Here is a 24,217-nt window from a genome sequence, read left to right as displayed (position 1 = left end):
GCCAACTAGGCAGACACAAGAGCAGAAAAAATAAATAAAAGCTCTAATTTCATGTAATGAGATAAGCCTCAGGGAAAGTAAACTATTAAAGGACTTTAGAAATGAGAGTCATCAAAAGCCTCTCTGAGGAGGTCACATTTGAATAGAGGTCACAATAAAAAGAAAAAGCCAACAATGCAAATATCTTGAAGGAACAGTGTTCCAGTCTGAAGGAAGAACAAGTGTGAAGTCCCTGAGAGGAGAAGAATCTTCCCATATTCAAGGGCAGTTGGAACACAGTCATTAAGCAGCTTTGTAGATGAGATTTCAAACTATTCAGGAGTAAGACCTGATAGGGTTTTTAATGTCAGAGCATAAAGTTTCAGTTTTATTCAAAATGCAGATGGAAGCCATTGAAGGGTTTTAGGAGGTCCTGGCAAGCCAAGATTACATCTGAACTTTGTGATTACAATGAAGATGGAAAAAAATGGCAGCAGTTTAAAATATAATTGGTGAATATCATTTCTAGCATAAAACATTCATTTACATCATCTTTCATGATTTTTTTTTCAACTTCATTTTGCTCTGGAAAATCAAATCAATGTCTTCAGTATTTCAGAATGCTGACGTTTAATCTAGATGTTCTTCCATTATGGTCTGCCTGTCAATCTTTTTCTTTCTAAAATCTTTACATATCACTCCAAAGGGATGATGAATGAATTACATTGAAGTCTTAATTCTTCTCAACTTAACGTACACATTCAGGAATAGACCATAAATGTTTTAAGCAAATAAAGGACTGAATTTCTTCATGTTTAGAAAGCTCTTCCTTTATTCATTGTAGAGTTCCTTGTAGTTCACAGTCACATGGTTCTCATCATTGCTCTCAATCCTACACCACCTTTCTTAAGACGACCTCACCTCAAAAAATGGATACAATGCCTCCTTTTGCAGCCCAAGGAGGGCTGCAGACAAATTTTATATCGTAAGAGAAGTATGGTGCCAAAGTGGATAATTAAATGTGCATCAGACATCATTGTTCTTAAAGTCAGCAACCACACTCTATCACAGAGAATCCCCTCTAGGTAGTTTCTCAAGATCTACGGACTGGTCAATGATGAGGGTCATTTTCCAAAGTGTGTAAAATTAAATGGCCATCCTGGTGCCCTTTCCAAAACAGAGTCATGTTCCATAGTGGTGGTGTGTTATTTCCACTACTTAAGCTAGCAACTTTTAAGTGTACTCATTTTGGTAAAATACTTTAAAATTCTTCACTGGGTATCATGGGACATACAATTTTTACAAAAATGGGACAATACTGCACATGTTCTTTTATCTCCTGCTTTTAAAAAACATACACTTGTTATGTTTTAAAAAGCAGGAGATAAAAGAACATGTATAGTCAATGAATATATTATTAAAGTATGATCTATTAATAATAATAATAATAACAACAACAACAATACTAGCTTTTGGCCTTTTTTTCCCCCAAGTGCTTTCTATTTATTTATTCATTTAACTCTCACAATGTTATGATGTAGGTATTATTTCTGTATCCTAAGCTACTTGGTTAAAATAGCCAAGTTTATAATTTCTAATAATAATAGCCAATATTTACAAAACAAAGTACTTGCAATGTGATGGTCACTGTGATGACTGCTTAACATAAATTATTTTATTTATCTTTTTCCTGATAAGTCTATGAATTTGTCCCATTTGTTAAATGGGAAAACTGTTCATAGAAACAAAGTAATTTAACCAAGTTAATTAGTGGAGCCATAATCCAAACCCAGGTTAAAAATAAATGAGTCTTTAAAAAATGTTGAAGTAAATGTTACTCAAACCCTCCCATCATTTCAGTGCCCAAGTGCCAGGAGATCTGATCCTAACCAGAAGCCTAGTGTAATTTGCTATCTGGTACTCGGAGTTTTCTGGAATACGAAAACTAAGTGTTGTCAACCTAAAAGATACGTAGAGTGATTTCCTGGTTACTGCTTTCCCTGCCTCCTAACAGAGCTATTTTCCTCCCTTCCCTGCTTTGTGCCTGAAAGTTGCCCAGCCAGTTTTTCCTTGGGGTTGGCCAGAGGAAGGAACCAACACAAGATGGGGGGAGGGGAGAGAAGAAAATCAAAGCATTTATTCCCCCACCTTCCTTGGTGCCAGGTCTCTCCACACTCCCAGCTATTGCCCCAGGGTCTCCTCCAAGTTGCCTGTGTCACTGATCTCTGGAAATGCCTTTCCTTTCCCTAGTTCTTTCAGACCCAGCTGAAAACAGCTATGACTATTGCTAATCTCTGGAAGCCTCATCATCCCTTATTGTTTTTTAATCCCGCTCACCCCTTCTGTACATTGTTCACTTATTAGGATCTCTTTCTATGAACCTTTGAGGATGAGTTCTGTTTCCCACCAGGGAACAGAACTGATTTTTTTCCTAACTGATTTTTTAAATAAAAGCACCAACTAGACTGATCAGCAGATTACATTTTCTAGTAAGAGAGATTATGAAGGCAGGACAATGGTGCTTGGAAGTTATAATGGCAGCCAAAATAAAAGTATGTGGTTGAGCAAAGAGAAAAAAAGAGAAACATTTAGCCACATATTCCAAGGATTCACTTATCAGCAATGGTATCCATATTGCACGGAAGTTTCAATTTCACCGGAAAAAATCAGGGTCTAGCCACTAAAAAGATGTTGGACCAAGAAAATGGAAATGTTGAGTAATAAAAATGCTGTGAGATACTCCATAGAGACATTCCTTCCCTTAGAGCCAGACGAAGTGATGGATTTTGCAATACAGCTGGGAGAGATGAACTATGGAATTACAGATCCTACTTTACCCCCTAGGCTGGTAGTGTGGAACCCCCCTATTGCAACCTAATTCAGCACTATTGTGTGGATGTGGACAGGAAAACAAAACCACCGTTTTTATTTAAACTCTCAGGAGAACTCAATCTAAGATTTACTGGGGCTTCCTCTCTAAGCAGCAAGTTTGGGAATTCATATCATATCATTTTGTTTTGAAAATGGTTTCTTTGTTAATTGACTATATTACACAAAGTGTTTTCCTTTTCACTTGAGTTTAATTTTTATATTCCCTCATAGCTTTGTGCAATACACTAAGCTCTTTGAGTCCTATGTGATTTTGCTCAAACTTATGGAAATGTGCAATTTCCTCCATATCACCCCAGGCAATCTATTTAGCAGATGCCTACTTCCTTTCAAGATACTGCTCGTGACTAACTGGCATGAAGTCATTCCTGACACCCCTATTCCCAGTCTCCCCAGGTAAAATGCATCACTTTTCCTACAGTGACTGCTACTCACTGGACAAAAGCCACTGCAGGGAGGCAAAACCACCTTTACGCTCCTTAGGTTTGCAGCTGGGACTCTTTGTTTTTTTTTTTTTTTTTGCGGTACTCGGGCCTCTCACTGTTGTGGCCTCTCCCATTGTGGAGCACAGGCTCCGGACGCGCAGGCTCAGCGGCCATGGCTCACCGGCCCAGCCGCTCCGCGGCTTGTGGGACCTTCCCGAGCCGGGGCACGAACCCGTGTCCCCTGCATCGGCAGGCGGACTCTCAACCACTGTGCCACCAGGGAAACCCTGGGACTCTTTTAACAAGAAGACAGATTAACAAGAGAAAAACACAGTTTATTACTGTATGTAGCACACATCGGGTGGGAGAAAAGTAAACCCAAGATAACTCAAAAAGGTGGCTTAAAATTTCAGCTCACCTAGCATCTTCAACAACGGGCAATAACTTGATAGAGAAATGACAGGTCAAAAGACAGCAGTTTTAGACTTTCAAAGGCAGCAAACTGGGAAGAAAACTAATGAAGGAAGGTTTATTTGCAGGTGGTCTCTAGGTTGATAAGAGTCTCTCTCCAGTAAAAAGAGAATGTATATCCTGCCTTTGGGCAGAAAAGGGGGAGGTTTTTTCTGGCTTTGCTGAGTTTTAATTGCCTTCAGCTCAAAGTAATTTTTATGTCAAAGGCATATTTGGGGGCAACGTATTCCGGTTGCCTTTACTCCTTTGCACTTTTTTTTTTTTTTTAACACTCTCTCTCATCTACCGAATTGTAAGCTCCTTGAGGGCAGGTTTGTGTCTCATTTGTCTCCTTAACATCTAATACAGTGCCTAGTCAGAATTTGCATATAATAATGACTTTTGAGTGAATAAATAAATATCTTTTTAGTCCAATATATGATGTGAAGAGCAAGTAGGGATTTGGTCCAACTTTTCTAAAATTTACAGTTATGCCCTTTTTATCTATTTAAAAAAGATTTTAAAATATTTTGGCTGTGTTGGGTCTTTGTTGCTGCGCGCGGGCTTTCTCTAGTTGCAGAGAGCAGGGGCTACTCTTCCTTGCGGTGCGCGGGCTTCTCAGTGCGGGAGCTTCTCTTGTCGTGGAGCACGGCCTCTAGGCACATGGGCTTCAGTAGTTGTGGCTCACGGGCTTAGTTGCTCTGCGGCATGTAGGATCTTCCCCAACCAGGGCTTCAAACCATGTCCCCTGCATTGGCAGTACGCCCTTTTTAATATGATAAAGAACTCTCCAAAGAATAATTGAGGCAGATACTCCTAATTGTACATCCAATATCCATTTTTCCCTTACTTATTAACAGAACCCTAATTTTTGGAGGGAAGAGATGTATTGAGCTTAAAATATTCCTTTTCTTAGACTCCCTTGAAGCTAAGGGTGGTCATGTTTTCCAGATTGAGCTAATGTGATATAAGTGGAGGTGTTCATGGAAAAATGGAGCTTTCTAGTAACTTAGGTGGTAAGTATGAGTGTGCATTACACATAAACATACACAGACTCACTAAATTGGTGTAAATTTTTGCCACTCCATCTTGTCCTTCTTTTGTTGAACAAAGATGTGATGCCTAGAAGTATAACTGCCTTTCTGTCTTCTATGACCAGAGGTAGCAGTAGCCTGGCTCTTTGTATATGGTCCTACATGGCTTTCAACTTTATTCCTTGTTATGTGAGATAAAAAAAAAATCTTTACTTCTCTGAGCCATTGTTTGTCAGATTTCTGTAATACGCAGCTGAATACAATCCTGAACAATTCATCAATGTAAGTCTCCTGGTAGCTTTCATTAACTTTTCACTTGTCACTGATTCTGTAGACAAGAAAATGGCTATGGGCCAAGATGCAGGAGATTAACACAGATTCCCAGTTATTCTAAAATAACTTCAAGTGTTGATTCAGTTGCTCCCCTTTATTTTTAAAATTACACCTTAGGGCTTCCCTGGTGGCGCAGTGGTTGAGAGTCCGCCTGCCGTTGCAGGGGACGCGGGTTTGTGCCCCGGTCCGGGAAGATCCCACATGCTGCAGAGCGGCTGGGCCCGTGAGCCATGGCCGCTGAGCCTGTGCGTCTGGAGCCTGTGCTCCGCAACGGGAGAGGCCGCAACAGTGAGAGGCCCGCGTACCGCAAAAAATAAAATAAAATAAAATAAAATTACACCTTAATGTTCTGATTGCTTTTTTTACATAAACTTTGTATACGGGCCCCTCTAGTAAGTAATGACAGCTTTAACAGCATGAAACCAGCACAGCCTTACAAGACAAAAATGATTCTGGTATCTGTTGTCAGATAAGATGTGCTAAATATAACTATAAGCATATCCTGTGACAGAAATTCCCTAATGTAAATGGATCTCTTGAAAATAATTCTACATATTTAGAAAATTTATTTGGTACCGAGATGGTAGATATAATGGGCCAATAAGCCATCCTGGCCTTCACTGGTGATGATGCTTAGCTTGAATTGCCCATAAGGATGTTACCAAGATTACCCTATGGCTGTGGCACTACTATGGTAACACATCCTCTGAAAATGATTCAGGAAAAAGTACACTGTCTTGTTCCCTAGTGTGGAAGTTTATGGTGTTTGTCAAGCACTTTGCTTAGAGCCTATTCAACGAAGCATTCTCAGGTAAAAATGGTTTTCCCTATTGGAACTCCTACAGTGAAGAAGTAAAATGGTCTTCCCCCTGGTGAGAAAACTTTATAATTGGTTGACAGCTCTTTCCTTTTTTTGACTAGTTTTCATGCTTATGCTTATGGATCTACTTTTTCAGAATACTAGCATCCCAGTTTCTTATCACAGAAGTAACCTAAAATAATTTTAACATTAAAAAAATGTTTAATTTGAGGGCTTCCCTGGTGGCGCAGTGGTTGAGAATCTGCCTGCCAATGCAGGGGACACGGGTTCGAGTCCTGGTCTGGGAAGATCCCACACGCCGCGGAGCAACTGGGCCCGTGAGCCACAACTACTGAGCCTGCGCGTCTGGAGGCTGTGCTCTGCAACAAGAGAGGCCGCGACAGTGAGCGGCCCGTGCACCGTGATGAAGAATGGTCCCTGCTCGCCGCACCTAGAGAAAGCCCTCGCACAGAAACGAAGACCCAACACAGCCAAAAATAAAAATAAATTTTAAAAAAAGTTTAATTTGGGTTAGAAAACTCTAGTTAAAGGGAAATGCTTTCAATTCATTCATTGAGGAATTCTCAGTTCAGTCTCACTTGGATAAAGTTGAATAACCAGGCTACGTATTTGAATCTCATTAGCCTTGGCTGAGACATCCTTTCATAGGAGCCCCTGACACCTTAGAAAGATGCAAGAGAAATGATCATATAAAATACACCTTGGTGATTGTGGTAAAGGTAAATGACAAGGACATTTTCCATTAAATCACTGACGTAGTCATGTTGGGTTGCCTATGACAGTATCCATTCTTCCTTCCTCTTTTCTAACAGAAGTCAGTTTTGTTACAGTATTTAGCCCTATAATACACAAGTATTAGGGTAGTTGATTCTTCCTCCTTTTCCAGGAACTTACTGATATAAGAAAAAGTACTCCAATTTTGGCCAATGAGACATGATGAGAAGATTTCTGGGGGATTCTGGAAATGGTCTTCTTTTCTCAAGGTTAGCATAATTGTTTAAGCTGGTTCGAGTTGGGATTTCCATTACTTGCAGCTGAGGGGATTCTAACTGATAAAGTCACTGCTTATTTTCCACATAATTTTCCAATAAATTTATTTCTGAATATAGTACAGGAAGCACTTTGCATCCCCTGTTATTTCCTCCTTTCTTTTTCAAAATAAGAGCTATGCAACTTATCTGGTTTATTTTGACCGCTAGGAAGACTAGAGCCAATTTCATGCGCAGCAACAACTACTATGTTGACGTTTGGTACAAGCATATATTCTTTTATACTTGATCTTGGAATTTGTCATTATTTCCTTTTTTATTTGATTGATCATATTTGGATTTTTTTTTTGCAATCCATACTGTAGAATAATAAAACATATATAATCTTATGTAGATTTAATGTATGAGAGATAATTCTAATTAAAATATTTTATTTCTTCTCTAAGTCAGTAGTTTTCAAACTGTCTTATGGGCTGCAGATCCTGTTCTATAAAGAGAATCTTACACTGAAGGCCAATATATACAATGAAGTGAAACTATTCTGGTTGAAGCTTGAGCAACAGGCCTGGCTTCTCACCCGAATAGTCCCGTATCATACTTCCCTTTTTACACATAACTTCCTCAGTCCTTCTGGAAATTCTTTAGGACTTCTGGAAAATTCTTCTGTGTGCCATTTCCCAAAGATATTAGACCATAATCATATTCCATGAATGAGCTTTGAGTGTTCATCCTAAAATCATTACAGATGATCGTTATACAAGTGTACCCTTAAATGGCCATACTATTCATGCTACCACATAAAGATAATTCATCAACTTGGATGCTGTAGTTCTAACGGATGTAGTCTCTGCTGTCATTAAAAGAGCAGCTATAAATAGATTTAGACTGAACATAGATATGGGTGTTCCAGTAGGGATGATAAACAAAGCATATGCTCAGAAATCTAGCCTTTATCCCTATCCCTTCACTCTGTTCCAACACTCCACACTGTATCTACTTTCTTCTAAATTTTATGGTTTATTCTTTCATTTTTTGCTTTTATTAAAGTATAACACTTATACTATATTATTATAGTATATACACGTGTGTATAATATACACGTGTGTATATACATTGTGTGTGTATTAATATATATATTAGTATATATAAATATGCACACACATGATTCAAAAACCAGTTCCCACATTGACAAGCTCTGTGGACTTAGCTTTTTTAGTTTTACAGTAAAGATAATACTATAACTCACAGTATTACTGTGATGGGTTTATTAGAGTCTAGTTAAAGGTCTTGCATCATTCTATGAAGTATGTAATTAATGAAAGCGATAATGATACCTGTGTTATGCTTCAAAGTTCATACTATGTTGAAAGAAGTATTTTATGAGAGCTTATTAGACAGTTAACTGAGTTTAAGATGACATCTCTAATAGTCTATTCACTAACTCACAAACTTCATTCATATTTTGTAATCTCACAAAGACTTTAAGTGGTCTCATATTATTTGCTTTTCAGATTTAGGCAATGCTCTTTGCCAAAAAAACTACTGTCATATATTGACCTTTTCTGCTCATTAGCATGTCTACATAGTGACATTAACAGGAGGATCTCTACAAACAATGATCATCAATAAGCATGCTATAGATCCTACATTAATGGTTAGATGAATGCTTTCTGAATATTGAAAATATTTAGGGCTTTGCACAGGCAACTGCACTGTAAGCACTTTTGGTAAAAAGATAGTAATGTCATGTTGCTTTTTTGCACTGGACAAAGTAAATATAAAGAGTATGATTACTGTCCTTTTTCTAAAGCTTACAGAGAAGACTTTCCATGTCTCTTCTGCAAACTGAAATCAACAAATCAAGAAGTATTGCTAAGTAATTAATATGTGTCAAATTTGCACTAAAAATATACATTTTACAAATAATCAATTAAAACATTCCCTAATGGTTTAGTTGTTTCAAAATATGTAGTCATTTATTTATTGACTAGCAAGTCATGTTTCTATAACATAGCTCAAAGGGTAAGTTAATCAGAAGCTTTGGCAATAATCTAATGTTTTGTGTCCATTTTTTCAGTGTGAAAAACGGCTAGAGCAAACAAATGACCTCTATAGTTATCTACAAGTTTCATAGATTAGATATATATCAGGTGGAGACCTGTCACGCTCAGGACAGAGTTCGTGAAACGGCCAAGCAGTAAAATTCTCTGCCTGCTCTTCTCATTCTTTTGCTCAGGAAGTGTCAAAGAATTCATGTTTCAGGGAATTGGGAGATATAATTTCAGCTTATAAGTGCTATAAGAATAGCAGTTATTCCTTCTATCAAAATCAGGGATAGTATAAAATTCCCCCAGCTGCTAACGTGCAGGACAGACTGTAGAGGTGGCTTTACTGAGAGCCAAGACAGCAGAATGAAAAGGTGTCCTCAAAACAGGCAGAGCAAAGAATCATCTTGGTCTCACAAATAATCACAAGAAACCCACACTATTGGAGTCCTCCAATAGGACTCCTATTGGAGTCCTCCAATAGGAAGAGCTGACATTTTTTAGTGTTCATTAATGGCACACATTGCTCTTGACATTCATTCACTCATCTAATCCTCACAAGACCTCTTCAAGTAGGTCCCATCATTGTCTTCATTTTACTGATGCGGAAACTAAGGGGTCAGACTTTTCCAGGGTCACAAGCTAGTGTGTAAGTAGCAAAGCAGAGATTTGAACAGAGGTCTTTCTATATCAAGTACAAATATGAAAAGGGATGTGGCATCAATTCAATTACTACTGAAAGTCCTTGAAAAAGGTACATTTTGTCTGAACCACGCTGGAGTGCCAATGATGATTTTCATTTGCAAATTTAGTTTGTTTTACTCAGAAATGTGTAGATAAATAACATAATTTTTAACAAAACATGCATTTAAACAAAATTTCTTTATGACCAAACACAGAACATTAAAAAAAAAAAAGACTATTAACTAGGCCACAAAAATTTCTTCACACTAAAACAAAAATTGAGATCATCTTCAATGGCCATAACAGAATTAGTAATAACAAAATTTAATAAATAAAAAGTGAAAACTATGGAAATTTAAGAGTTCTTGGACAATGATTGTATCAAAGAAATATCTAAAACAATATTGGATTATGTAGAATATAAAGAAAATGATTCTGCCTCCCATTAACAGTCCAATTTATTCCCTATTGTTTCAAAACTTAAGAAATGGAGGAAAAAATATATTCATGAAGCAAAGAAATTAAAGAAGGAAAGTTAAAGAAAAAAACAAAATAGGAATCAATAAAGATAAGATAATAACATAAGCCAGTGAATCAGAGCACAGAAAAGCAGAAAAAAAATGATAAAGTTCTCATAGCCTGAAAAAAAACACAGACAAAATTTTGAAAAATATAATCCTGGAGCACCAGGTACATAAAATGTGGACTAATAAGGGCAACTAACAGACAAGAAAATGTAAAAAAAGCTTTATCAGTATTTTCAAAAAGTCAGTAAAATGTTTATTTTCTTTATTAAGGAGTAAAAATCCTACCAAAAACATGTAACGTAATTAAAAGGTTATTAAGGAAACAGTTTAACGGGTAAGTTCTTTCCAGTTCTCAAGGAATCAATAATTCCCATTCCATGTATACTGTTCCTAAGCTTGTGGAATTTAGAATCATACATGCTTTTAAATTAAATAAATATTAAAAAATAAAGGATAATTACCTAATTTATTTTATGTAGTTCATACAATCCTGATACTAAAATATGACGTCTGCTCACTCTCCAAAAATTATACACCAACTTCTAATATAAATGTAGAAGCAATAATTCTAAATAAAAGATCTACAGCCAAATTTTAAACAGAGCATATACAAAAGAGTGTTCCAAATATTTCTCGGAATATAAGGATGACTTATATTGGGAAATCTATTACATGGCAAGAATCTGATAGACAATGGCTTACCAAAGACAGGATGGTGGGAGCTATCAGCCCTGGCTGCCTACAGGTACAAAAGGGTATATTGTTATAGAAAGTTTAAAAACAGTAAGACAACTGAATAAAAGTTCCTCTGCTTTTTACTGAAACCATGCACTGGCAGTAAAGGGTTAATGTCCTAATATTATAAGAAGGTCTTAAAAATGAGTGACTGGAAATGCCAGCATGTCAAGGAAAAAGGGGGGCAAAGAATATGAGTTTATAAATTCTCATAATTCATAAAAGCTGAAATACAGACAGCCACCTTCCAGAGACATCAGCATCTGAACCAGTGATGAGGGGCACATTTGAGTTCCTGCTCATTTAGCCATCATAAAATCTGGTCCCAATTGACCCCAGGATGCAAATAAGCACTTTGGAAATATTTGCCATACCAGAGTGTATGTATATATACATATTTATGAGAAGTGTGAAAATAAACGATTTTAGATTTTCGTTTTTAAATATTTTTCTGTATTTCCAACTTTCTTCAATAGGCACTTATAATTTTTAAAAATATAAAAATTATGTACATACATACACAATATATTTATGTATAATGTATGTATATTCTATTTGGATGAGGCAAAAGGAATACTACTAGATCTTCACTTGCAAACCACAGGATCTGCAGATGACAATAAACACCCCCCAGATCTCCCATTTAGGAAGTTTGTTGCATGCCATGATCTGTAAAGGAAGGGCTCTGACCTCCTGGTAGAGAGTGACTCATAAATAATTCTTACTTTTAATAAAACAAATGTTTTTAAAGTGCAGCTAAAATCTTTATTAAAAAATGTATTATTCTCCTATGAGATTTTCCCATACCTAAGATTAATATCCCATTTGAGGACACTTGAGTATTTCTCTACCTTGTAATCTCACGTGAAGAATTATTTTGTGCAGTGCCACAGGTTAAATGCATATCATGAAGCTCACTTTCCTCTCTACTGCCACTTCTATCACTTATTTCAATGAAAGTCCACAAAAATACAGTTTGACTCAGAATATTGAAGCTGTAGCTAAGCAAGAAAAGTTCATTCAAAATTGATTTTCTTTCAGGAATCCTTGATATTCTTCATTCCAATTGTTCACCTCTACTGTAGGGCTCAGTAAACACTTAAGGAAGTTGCCATGCACTGCGGCCTGCCAGAGACATGAAGGAATGTAGAGCAGGATAATCACAACATCATCAACCCAATTCTCCAAGGTGGCTGGCCAATAATGCTGTTCTAATTGAATAACTTATCCACAGCGATTTCCCCTAGGAGAGCCGAAGGCTCAGCCTAGGTGGAGAGGCAGACGGTGCGCATATACAATGAAACCTGTAATTTTCTCTTGCCATTGGACATGTTAACAGTAGGCTGTTTCTGCTTCTTCCTTTTTTTTCTCTTTTTAAATTTATTTATTTATCTATCTATCTATTTATTTATTTATGTCTGCCTTGGATCTTAGTTGCTGCGCGTGGGCATTCTCTAGCTGCGGCAAGCAGGGCTACTCTTCGTTGCGGTGCGTGGGCTTCTCATCGCGGTGGTTTCTTTTCTTGTGGAGCATGGGCTCTAGGCGTGCGGGCTTCAGTAGTTGTGGCACGTGGGCTCAGTAGTCGTGGCTCGCGGGATCTAGAGTGAGGCTCAGTAGTTGTGGCGCACGGGCTTAGCTGCTCTGCGGCATATGGGATCTTCCTGGAGCAGGGCTCGAACCTGTGTCCCCTGCATTGGCAGGCGGATTCTTAATGACTGCACCACCAGGAAAGCCCTCTACTTATTCTTTAATATGTTATTTTCATAGTGCTTTCCCAAATTATGATGTACCATGAGGCAGCCAAAGATGGATTCAGTGATACATAGCATGTTTAATTTATCATACCTCCAGCTCACTGAACAACTCACTGGGTAGTCAGCAGCAGTATATGTCAGTCAGCTGCAAACTGAGAAAGCAACAGAAAAGAACCCAATTAGAACCAAAAGAAGAGATGAGTCTTCAGGGTGGCTTGGCATTCACTAGCAGCAAAGTACAGAACATCAAATGCCTTCTAATTCTGATTTTTTTAAATGGTAATTTGTTGTGGAATATGCACACCCAGTGTATTTTGCAGGACAATGGGAAGGTTGTGTTTTCCTATTCGAGACTGATTCAACCAAGGGATCTAGAGGAGGATGAAGGGCTGTGAGGCTGCTTGATTTTATCATCCAGTGGCAGCCCAAGTTGGAAGAAGGAAGTGCAGGCTTCACGGGCAGGCAGCGACAGCCCATCAGCGGTCTAACAACATGACAAGTGACAGGCCCAGAGGCAAACCCAGGGCCGCCAGCCCATCAGCTTTAAAGGCTGCTGAGTGGCAGCTGCAGCAAGGGAAGGTCGTCCAGACTTGAATGTTTGGGGCTTGCTGGGGTCTTTTTGCCCTGGGAAGAGTTCTCCATCTAGAGAGCCCTTACTGGAAAAGAGTGGAACCAAGGTTGAACAGACACAGAAAAAGGAGACCTATCACTCTTGTGCAATAATCCCAAGGCAAAAGCTATGTCGTAAAGAATGCTCCTGCTACCAAAGATATGTCTCTGTGGTTTGCCTATGAGGAGGAATGCTTTCATAGCTGTAGTGTATAAGTGGACCATAGCTGATGTTTATCAGAAATGCCAAGATACAGGAAGAAAGCTCTCGGGGTCCACAGTGGCACAGATCGGCCTGTGGTAATTGAAAACAGGCTGTGAGATTGGGTTGATTTTATTTTGAAAAAGGTACATCAGTGCTGCAGCATATGACATGGATAATTCATGAAGCCTCTGGTTTGTATTAGACTCCCAACATGCCTTTCAGAAAGAAATGACACAACAATTAATGTGTCAAATAATAATGTGCCACTTGCAGAAAGATAATTGTACCCAATGTTAGATAGTTATTAGGTCAGGACGAATGCTCATCCTTTCAAAGACAGCCACCTCTATTCACTCTGGCATCCTACTGTAAGTACAGTATTGTGTTCATAATCACACAGACCGTAGCCAGAAACACTGGGCTTTATCTGATTTTTCTCCATTTGGAATGATACTCTGATGATTCCCTAAATAGCAAACTCAGCCATGTGAAACACAGTGAGAATGATGAGAGACCTTGTTAAAGGTGGAGGAGGGGTTTTGCTTTTATATTTTTAAATTTTATTTATTTATTTTGAATAAAATAAAGCAAGAACACTGTCCCTGAGAAGGTTTGAGCATATATAACCCAAACTATCAGACCTGAGTTTGCTCATGTGTAAAAGATACTCTTTCCTTCTAATGATTTAATGTATAAGGATATCAAGAACTTTTTGTTTAATTCCTGATACCATAATTTACTCAATGTGGAATTTGGGCAAGTCATTTAACCTCACTGAGATTCCATTTCCTCATCTGAAAAATGCTAATTGAAAAATCTGCTACATATTTAACCTTTATTTCTATTGATGAGGTCAGGATGAAGGGATATGAGAAAATATTTTATAAAGGACTGTATCAATATAAGGCATTTTATGAATATGCCTACTGGAGATCAAATGTGTTACCTTTTGAACAGAGTAGTTTTATTTTAAGAAAACTGGGCAATGATTTAGGTAGTTAAAAATAAAAGAACATGTAATGATTAGGGGGTCCTCAAGACCATCTTCCCTAGAGTGAACTAAATACTTCATCCAACCAAAAAGGAAGAAATGAAAACCATGATCATTACATATGCATGTGTTTCTGTTTTATTGACTCAGCATGGTTGTGGTGTAACGTGGAAAAAAAAATTTATCCATTTGTGGAAGGAGAGAAACACTGAGTTTGGGAGTATTTTATCTGCAGAGCCCATTGAACTGGTTATTGTCATGAAGGTATTTAAGATAAATGAAATGTGATTACATGCTATGTAAAATATTTAAAGTGTTCAGTCTTACTTCATGGACAAGTATAGGACAACACATTGTCCTTTGTGAGGGAGCATTCTCAAGTGACACCCTGACTTGTAGATGGACCACAAATAGGAACAGAAAAAATTTACAGCATGGTCCTTGACCTTGAGTAGCTTATGACAGACATTCTTACTTGAAAGAGATCTTGTTAGAGGAAATCAAGCTAATACATAAAGATAATTAAAGTAAATGTGCTAAGAGAGAGAAGAGATTTACCTGTTGAAGATAAACACTTTATGAATTCAGATTACAGAATATAGGTATGTCTGCTCTAACATCATATAAATGCTCTAGAAAAACCTTTGTAATCTGCAAAAGAGTGCCTAAAAATTAACAGCACTTATAGGCAAAATAGGATTGGGAGCAATCACTCAAAATCTATGGAGCACTGTAAACAGAACACAACATAATGAAAGCTATCAACTTAGATCTTTGTTGACATTTGCACTTGGCAACACTGTCAGTCCATCCTTTGCAGTCTTAAACCTGAGACCTTGTGCTTCCTCTTTCAAAACTTAGGACATGGAGGGACATTGATCAAAATTAAAAACTGGATTCTTTCAGTTCTTCCAAGATGCAGTAGCCCTATTCCTCCCAGCTCCTCCCCTTCACAACAGCAACAACAAAGTAGCCTAGACATACTGCAACAAGCCGAGGAAGTCTCTGAAAGGTGAAAGAAGAATGCTGATTGCCTAGGACCAGGACCTCAGGACTAGAAAAACAACATGGTGGTGGGCTCCCCAGGTTCCATTATTCCTCCTATACATCCCAGAGAGTGCCTCAGAAGCCACCAACCCATCACTACCATCAGGCACAGACATAAAAAGCTCCCAGAAAATCCTGTTTCCTCATGCCAACAGACTGGGGAAACAGCAGTCTATTCATGGAAAAAGGGTGTGGGAATACCCACCCTAAGCCCAAACTCAAGGGAAAAACTCCTGAACCTCCATGTTCACCAGCATCAGTAAGGCTGAATGAGGTGATGGGAGGTGGAGCCTGGGGCTCATTGATGCTCTGTTTGCCCCGTTGGTGGTGGCAGTGGGGGCCAGAGGGGAGCTGATCTGACACCCTCTGTGTGAGTTGGTACTCTCCTTCCACTGGAAAGTTGACAGCTGGGCAAAGGGAGAGCTGAACTTCAACCTCACTTATCTGCTATGAGGCAATGAGTCAGTGTCCCACTTGAAGTCCTTTTATAAGCATATCTTGAAAGTGTTATCCCATCAATTCTGCCTTTTGATATTCAATAGGCGTGAGTCACTAAGTTCAGCCCATCTCAAGGGGAGGGGATTAAGCTCTGCCTCTGGGTGGGGGGGAGGCAAGTGGAGAATTTGTGGACCATCTTTTAAGCAACCACAGAGGGTCTCACAGGGGTAGGAAGTGTTCAAGGAAGAGGGGACAAAGTACTTGGCAAGGCCCAAGGTTTGAGGTTCAAAACCGATAAACCCATGGTCTTTGGGATTACCTGATATTGGCAGCCACTGAGTGAGGCCATGGCAGGCAAAAGTGAACAATCCAGCATGTTCGTGCAACCCTAGGAAACTAAAACACTCTCTCATCTCAAAATGCTAATCCCTTCCCCTCCTCTTCCCCCACCAGTGGGTGACCTCATCTTGCATTTGATTAGTAAAATAGATGCAATCAGATGAAAACAATCTCATCTTCCCATCAAACCCATAAATCCACTTATATCTGTTCACATAGCTTTCTCTTCTCTTAGGGTCTCTCTTCCTATCAGAGATGACATCTCTACTACCCTTTCTTACCCAATTTGCTTACCCAATTATCCCCTTTTCTGCTGTAATATCATCAGTCTCTATTGGATCATTTCCATTGGTTTAAAAACATAACATGATATTGTTCATCCTAACATTATATATATATATTTTTCTCCCCTTGACCTCACACCCATCTCCAAATATTGTTCCTTTTTTCTGCTCCCCAATAGTTAATCTGTTCAGAAGATTTGTCAATATTCACTGTTTCCACTTTTCTCGCTTTCCCTTTTCTGCCCAATTTACTTTAAGTTTTTCTTTGCACCATTCCATGGAAGCACCTCCTATCAAAGTCACTAATATCTTGCATCTTGCCAAAACCAACAGCTAGTTCTCTGTCTTCACGTTACCCAAACTTGCAGCAGTTGACACAGTTTACCGCTGCCTTCTATCTGCCACTTTCAGTTTCAAGCACCTGTAAATTTTACCCCCTCATCATTTCTAATGAAAAAATTTGGGGAAACGACACTTGCAAGTAGCTGTTAATTCTCAGTCTTTCTTTGTGCTTCTGGGTGTGTCTTTTTAAAGCTTGCTAGAAGGTTTAGGGTTGATTATTTTGTTTTATTTTCACCATAGTCATGCACATGGGCCAAATGTTCTATAGGAACTGAGGAGCATTTAGAGATAGTCTGAAAAGCCATAGTTTATGGCCAAAATAATTTTAAAGGAAAATGGAATCTGTGTTAGCAAGGGTTCACTGATAAGACATAAATACAAATTAAGACTGCCAAATATGACAAGCAGATACTAATTTTTTTTCACATCTGTTATGCTTGTTTGTTTTTCTTAGTGTCAGATAAAGAATGTAGATAGATGTGCATAGTTTCCAGAGTAGGATTCTAAGTTGAGAACATAGCTCAGTATCTAGAGTGGGGCCAGGCTATGAATGATTTTTTGATACCAGATGTGACATGGGAGAGAAAATCTTTTTTAATGTGAATGTTTCTAAGTGTTATTCCCAGATATGACAGAAGAAGACTAGCAGAAATCCAGATTACTATTTAAAGGGAGCAGTACTAGAAGTGGGTAACAATGGTGGTGCGTGTCTTTTTTCCTGTAAAAGCATTCTCCCCAGGGATAGTTGGTCTAAGCTAAAGCAAAACATGAGAGAGAAAGAAAATGAGAGAATGAGAGAGAGAAGAAGAAGAAGAAGAAGAAGAAGGAGAAGGAGAAGGAGAAGGAGAGGAAGAGGAAGAGGAAGAAGAAGAAGAAGAGGAAGACGAAGAAGAAGAAGAGGAAGAGAAAAGAAGAAGAAGAAGAGGAAGGAGGAGGAGGAGGAGGAGGAGGGGGAGGGGGAGGGGGAGGGGAGGGGGAGGGGGAGGGGAGGGGGAGGGGAGGGGAGGGGGAGGGGGAGGGGGGGAGGAGGAGGAGGAGGAGGAGGAGGAGGAGAAGAAGAAGAAGAAGAAGAAGAAGGAGGAGAAGAAGAAGAAGGAGAAGAAGGAGAAGAAGGAGAAGAAGGAGAGAGGGAGAGGGAGAGTGGAGGGGAGGGGGAGGGGGAGAGGTGGAGGGAAAGAAGAAGAGAAAGAAGGAGAAGAGGGAGGAGGGGGAGGAAGAGGGGGAGGAAGGACACAGCAGCTTCCAGCCAATGACAGACAGGGAAATTGGTGTTTCAATACTCCTGCTTCCTTATCTCTCTGGAAGAATAACTCTGCTTCCTTTATTTTCCTTATGGGATTAATAGGATTTCCCCAGTCACCATTGTGGCAGCTGCCTTAATTATGCATCCTTCTCAAGTCATTCCCCCACTTCTCTGCTCATATTTGTGTACTTCCCAAATAACTGCTTGCACTCAAAGTCTTGTCTTGGAATTTGTTTATGGAGGAACAAAAACTAAGACACCACCTAAACTGTTGGATCTGCTGGTCCAAGGAAAGGGTCACCACACAGGTTATGAGTTGATCTGTATCCCCTCTCAAATTCAAATGTTGAAGTCTACTGTGATAGTACCTCAGAATGTGACGTTATTAGGAGATAGAGTTGTAGCAGATGTAATTTTTTAAGATTAAAGTGGAGCGCTAATCCGATAGGACTGGGGTCCTTATGAAAAAAGGAAAATTTGGACACAGAAACAGACATGCACAGGGAAAACACCATATGATCCTGAAGGCAGAGACTGGAGTTGCTATGAACTGAATTTGTCCTCCCTAAAATCGTATGTTGAAGTCCTAACCCCCAATGTGACTGTATTTGGAGATAAGGTCCATAAGGCGATAATGAAAGTCAAATAATGTTATAAGGGTGGGGCTCTAATCTGATAGGATCAGTGCCCTTATAAGAAGAGATACCAGAGTGCTCTCTGTCTCTCCCCCCACCACCCCCGCCACCTCCCTCCTCCATGTAAGGACACAGTGAGCAGGTAGCTGTCTATAAGTCCGGAAGAGAGCTCTTACCAGACACTGAATCAGCCAGCACCCTGACCTTAGACTTCCTAGCCTCCAGAACTGTGAGAAATAAATACTAATACAGGGGTGATGCCTCTACAAGCCAAGAATGCCTAAAATTGTCAGAAAACCACCAGAAGCTGAGAAAGAGGCATGATACAGAGGGAAGAGCCCTCAGAAGGAACTAACCCTTCTGTTAGCACCTTGATCTCAGACTTCTAGTCTCCAGAGCTGTGAGACAATAATTTTTTTGTTGTTATTTAAGCCACCTACTTTGTGGTGCTTTGCCACAGCAGCCCTAGCAAATTAATATAATACAGGATTTAAAGATCATTGCAGAGGATGCAAACTTAGACACTCTCTGTGGCCCACAGCTTGGCTGAGCTGGGCCTCTATTTGAGTGTATATCACAGGAAAGCCAGAAACTGAGTCAGACGTTGGACTTATTCTCCAAGGCAAGTTGTGTTTCTGTTGACCTTACTGTTCATTTTTTCCCCCTTCTTTACTCTGTTAGCCATGTGGTCTAGAGACCTAAGAGTATTTAGCAAATTATAGCAAATTGCTGTAAAGTGTCTTTTACTTTTTTAAAAAGCAAATAAGTAAATTTGATGTCTATGAGTCTGTTTTCCTCCAGGAAAAGGGAGATAACCATAAACTAAACTTTTAAAGAAAACTCCTATGCCTAGAAAAATGAATTAAGCAAGTTGATTAAAACTCAATAAAAATAAATGAATATATAAATAAGTAACTTAGATCCTGTACAGAAAGAGTCTTGGAATCAGGACCAGAATATCTAAGTTCGAAGACGGGTTTTAGAACTACCAGTTAAATAAATTTGGAAAAGTCAATATCCCCTGCTCAGAGCCCCATTTCCTCATCTTCAGGATAAGGAGATTGGACTCGGTTCCCTCTAAAGCACACAGGCCTTTCTAATTCCAGTATTCCTGTGATTTCTGTGATTCATCCTCCCCTGTGCCAGGCCCTGATGGTGCCATGGAGTGGAACCAGGTGGGTCGGGAAGGCTCTGGCTCTCCCGCACAGTTTGAGTGCCAGACCAAACCAACCAAAATGCATTTGCCAGCAATGACCTTGTGGAGGATATTCAAATGCTGAACATTTATACCCATAGATTTTCCTCATTATTTTCAGCCTCACCCCATGTTTTGTTTCATTTTGTTTTTGAAAAGTATTTTGGAACCCTCTCTTGTACCAGACACTTTGACAGTATTGGCAATCATGGTACCTTTCTCCCTCATGCTGTGATTTAATGTGGAGTCAGCCTCCTTCCAGAACATTTATCTATTGCAGAGGTGTGAGCTCTATTTTTCTCTGTTTTTCTTCCCCTTAGATATAATAGCCCAAAAAACTGGTTGGGAAAAAAAAATTAATTTCTCCTAAGGTTTTTTTTTCCTCTATTATCATGGAAATAATAAACTGTGACATGTAAATTCTATGTTCAATAAAATTCTATCAACGAGCACAATCTTTCATCATTGTAAGGTGTGTCAAAGCTGGAATTCAGAGGAGGTAGAAGATTGCCCAGTTGATGGCATTGTTGAGACTTCATGAATGAGGTGGAATTTGGTTTGGGCCTTAAATGAGTTTTATGTTTAAAGACAGTAATTGGGGAAGACATTATTGGAGAAAAACGAATGTGAGCAAATGTGGGAATGAGAAAGGCATTAGCCATATTCAGAGACAAAGCTAACTCCCCAGTTTTGGCCAGATTAAAAAGAATCTAAAGCAACGCCTTAATGGGTCTGAGTTTTCCTTTTGGGGTTATGAAAATGTTTTGGAACCAGATTGAGATGTTGTTTGAACAACACTGTGAACGTACTAAATGTCACTGAATTGCTCATGATGAGACGGTTAATTTTATGTTATATGAATCTCAATTTGCAAAATAAATAAAAGGACCTTAAATGGCAGGCCCTATGTGAGTTTCTGCGTAATTTAACGATGAGCAATTTGGGACCATTGAAATCTATGGATGTGGAGAAGTCACATGATCAAGAAAACAGAGAACATGGTGACAATTTCAGAGATGAATAGAATAGGGAAGTGTACGAGGTGGGGAGACCAGATACAAGGTTATTGAAGTAGTCTACTTTGTAATGTAAAACCTAGGAGTAATCTTTTCTTTAAACATGATTTTATTGAAATTTCTATACAAAAATTTAGAGAAAATAGTTTAATGAATTGCATATACATATCACCCAACGTCAATCATTTTCAACATTTTGCCAAGCTGATTTCAATCTGCACAACCCCCGCCATCTCCACACCTTTTGTTTCACTTTGTTTCCTTCAGTATTTTAAGGCAAACATGAGATATATCATTTCGCCAGAAACAAACTTTAGACTACATCTTCAACTTATAAGGACATTTTTCTTTCTCCTTCTTTCTACCAAACAGTACACCTAACAGAATTAGGAGCAAATTCTTTTTATTTTTTTTCAATTGAAATATAATTGACATACAATATTATGGTAATTTCAGGTGTACTACATAATGATTTGACATTTACAAGCATTATGAATAGTGTGTTCTTAATACCATCCAATGTTTTCCTGATTATATCCAAGATAAGTTGGAACAGTTAGGCTGTTCTAATGAGATCTAAGCAAGAACCATACATTGCATTTGGTTATTATGTGTCTTAAATGTCTTTTATCTTGTAATGACACCTTGATCCTTTTCCCATATATCATTGATTTGTTGGAGAAAATGTGCTACTTGTCTTGCAGAATACTCCACATTCTGAATTTGGATGCTTGCTGCAAAATGGGCCCATCTCGGACCAATGGAAACCACTTCAATTTGGATTCTGTTTCCTATTGACATGAAGATGATTTTGTGAGACAATAATCAAAGAGCTGGAGTGCTCACTGCTATCACTTGTCATCGCTGTTAGGAAATTTCAGAGGACAGAGCTAAATAGGTACATAGTTACAAGAAAAAAATGGTGAGCTTATAGTGATATTTACAATCAAACGTAAAATAACAAGGTTTTACTTAGTTTCTTTGGTTGAAATTTTGTATCTATTATCTCATGCTGAAAATACTCACTTTTAATTTAATTAATGAAATTGTTTACTTGTAATTTTGAAATAAGGCTATAATATTCCTAACAATTGGATTACTGAAAGCAGCTTGTGTTTTCTTTGCCAGGAGATCTCTGAGGTCACTTTTTTCAACATCACTTTAATTCGTGGTGTGCCAATTCCTTTTGGCATTTTTGGCAAACACTTGTCAAAACTCTGTCTCCATTTCTATTCCTACTGCCAATGTCCTAATTCAGTCGATCAGTTCCTCTAAACCAGATTATTTCATAGTTTCCTCATCTCTTTCTCTCTTTCCCAACCTCTACTCTTCCAAGATATTCTGTACATTTCTGACAGAGGTATGTTTCTAAAGCACAGATTTGATTAAAACAAACAAGCAAAAGAAGTTAAGCTTCAATAGCTCCTTGTTATCTGCTGGATGAAATCCAGGCTCCTTGCCCTGAAGGTCAATGCCCGCCTCCCTAGGATAACACATGTCATCAAATATCATCACTCTTCATGGTCTCCGCTTCCAGGTATCCTGTTAGGAGTTCTCCCCTGTGGGTATAGACCTCAGCATTCCTGTGTATCTGCTATAGAATGTACTATATATGGGAGAGACACACAAAAGACCAATACCCAAGGTCTACAGAGAACAACTTAAAAATGTCTTCTTAGATGTCTCTCTCTCTTTTTTAAACCTCTCTTTGTCTGCTCTACAACCATTTGTTTTTCTCCTTTGACCCTTTTCCCAAACAGCATCAATCTGACTTCTCTGAATCTTTTTCTTGGATCTTTTTTCCCAGAAAGATTATATTTTTATCTGTTCCCTCATACAGAATAATTAATTCTCTTACAGCTCTCACCTTGAAACTTTTGTCTTCAAAATTATCCACATATGTAATAAAACAATAGTATCTCCTATAATAGGACTCATTATCCTTACAGTTTAGGTGCTCTACTTTATAACAAATATATGTTTTTGCTTCTCTCCCATGCTTCAGTGGCTTATCTATGTTTGATATAACCAAGTTTCCTCCTGATTTTTTACATAAGGTTTATCCCAAACTGCCTTCCCCATGTTATATTTTAAGATTACTGTACACTCCAGTGAGAAAAAAACCATTTACTTCTTTCTTTTTACTTCTGTGATATTAAATCTTCCCTAACTGGATTGCATTTCCCATCATTTCTACCAACTGAAATCCCAATCATCATTCAAAATTCTGCTTAGATGCTATCTTCTTCATGGATTTTTCCCCCCCTGTTCTAATTCCAATCTAGCACTCTCAGAATTCCTAGAGAGTTTATGTCCGTCCCACTTCTTAGGTCATTTATGTCATCATGCTTGCTATTATATTTGTCTATGTACGCATATATTTTCTTTATTAGGGTATACTTTGCCTGAGGGGAGACCTTATTTAATTCACATTAAGGTGATCCAGTAGCTTAATAAATTCTATGTTGAAACAAATAAGGCAGCTTACTATTACCTAGATTTAAATAATCCAATATCATCTGTATTCTCATGCTGTCTTCTGAAATTCATTAATAACTTCTATTAAAGAATAATATAAAAGATAGGACAGTGGACTTCATTGAGAATCCAGTGAATTTTATAGATCCCCTTCCTAGAAAAACAGCATATTGCCCACATTTTGCAATCATCTGCATGGTCACACTTGCTTTCCTTTTGCTACCTCAGGGGAGCCGAAGAACTACTGTTCCCCTTGTTATTTCTATTTCCATGTCTGGGCTGTTTAACTCTCTCCATGTTTTGTCTATTTAATTGTTTCTTAATTTGAAATTGGTGTGACTAGTGACATTTCCTGAAAATAACTTGATTACAAAAGAAAAATTTGTGTATTGGAAAAATGTGTTTCCACCTAACAAACTCCAGATATTCATTATGGAAGTGAATCCTATTGAATACTCATGAAGTGTGTGTGTGTGTGTGTGTGTGTGCGCGCACGTGTGTGTGTGTGTATACGGGGCGAGGTGCATTGCTCGATGTTATCATTCATGTCAGGTACTCAGGGACGAATAAAAGAAAACAGAACCAATTGGTACCTTAAAGTGTGGGCTGCTTACAGATGTGCAAAAAAATTCACGCATAAAATAAACTGTTAATAAATGTAATTATTCCACTGCTTTCCCTTGTAAGTCCTTTCCATAGGGAGCTATGAAAAAGCCAGATGCTGATCTGGG

The sequence above is a fragment of the Pseudorca crassidens genome, chromosome 18, assembly GCF_039906515.1.
Source record: "Pseudorca crassidens isolate mPseCra1 chromosome 18, mPseCra1.hap1, whole genome shotgun sequence".
NCBI classification, from domain to species: Eukaryota; Metazoa; Chordata; class Mammalia; order Artiodactyla; family Delphinidae; genus Pseudorca; species Pseudorca crassidens.
The sequence above is the reverse complement of the archived record's forward strand: the minus strand, read 5'-3'. Positions refer to the sequence as shown.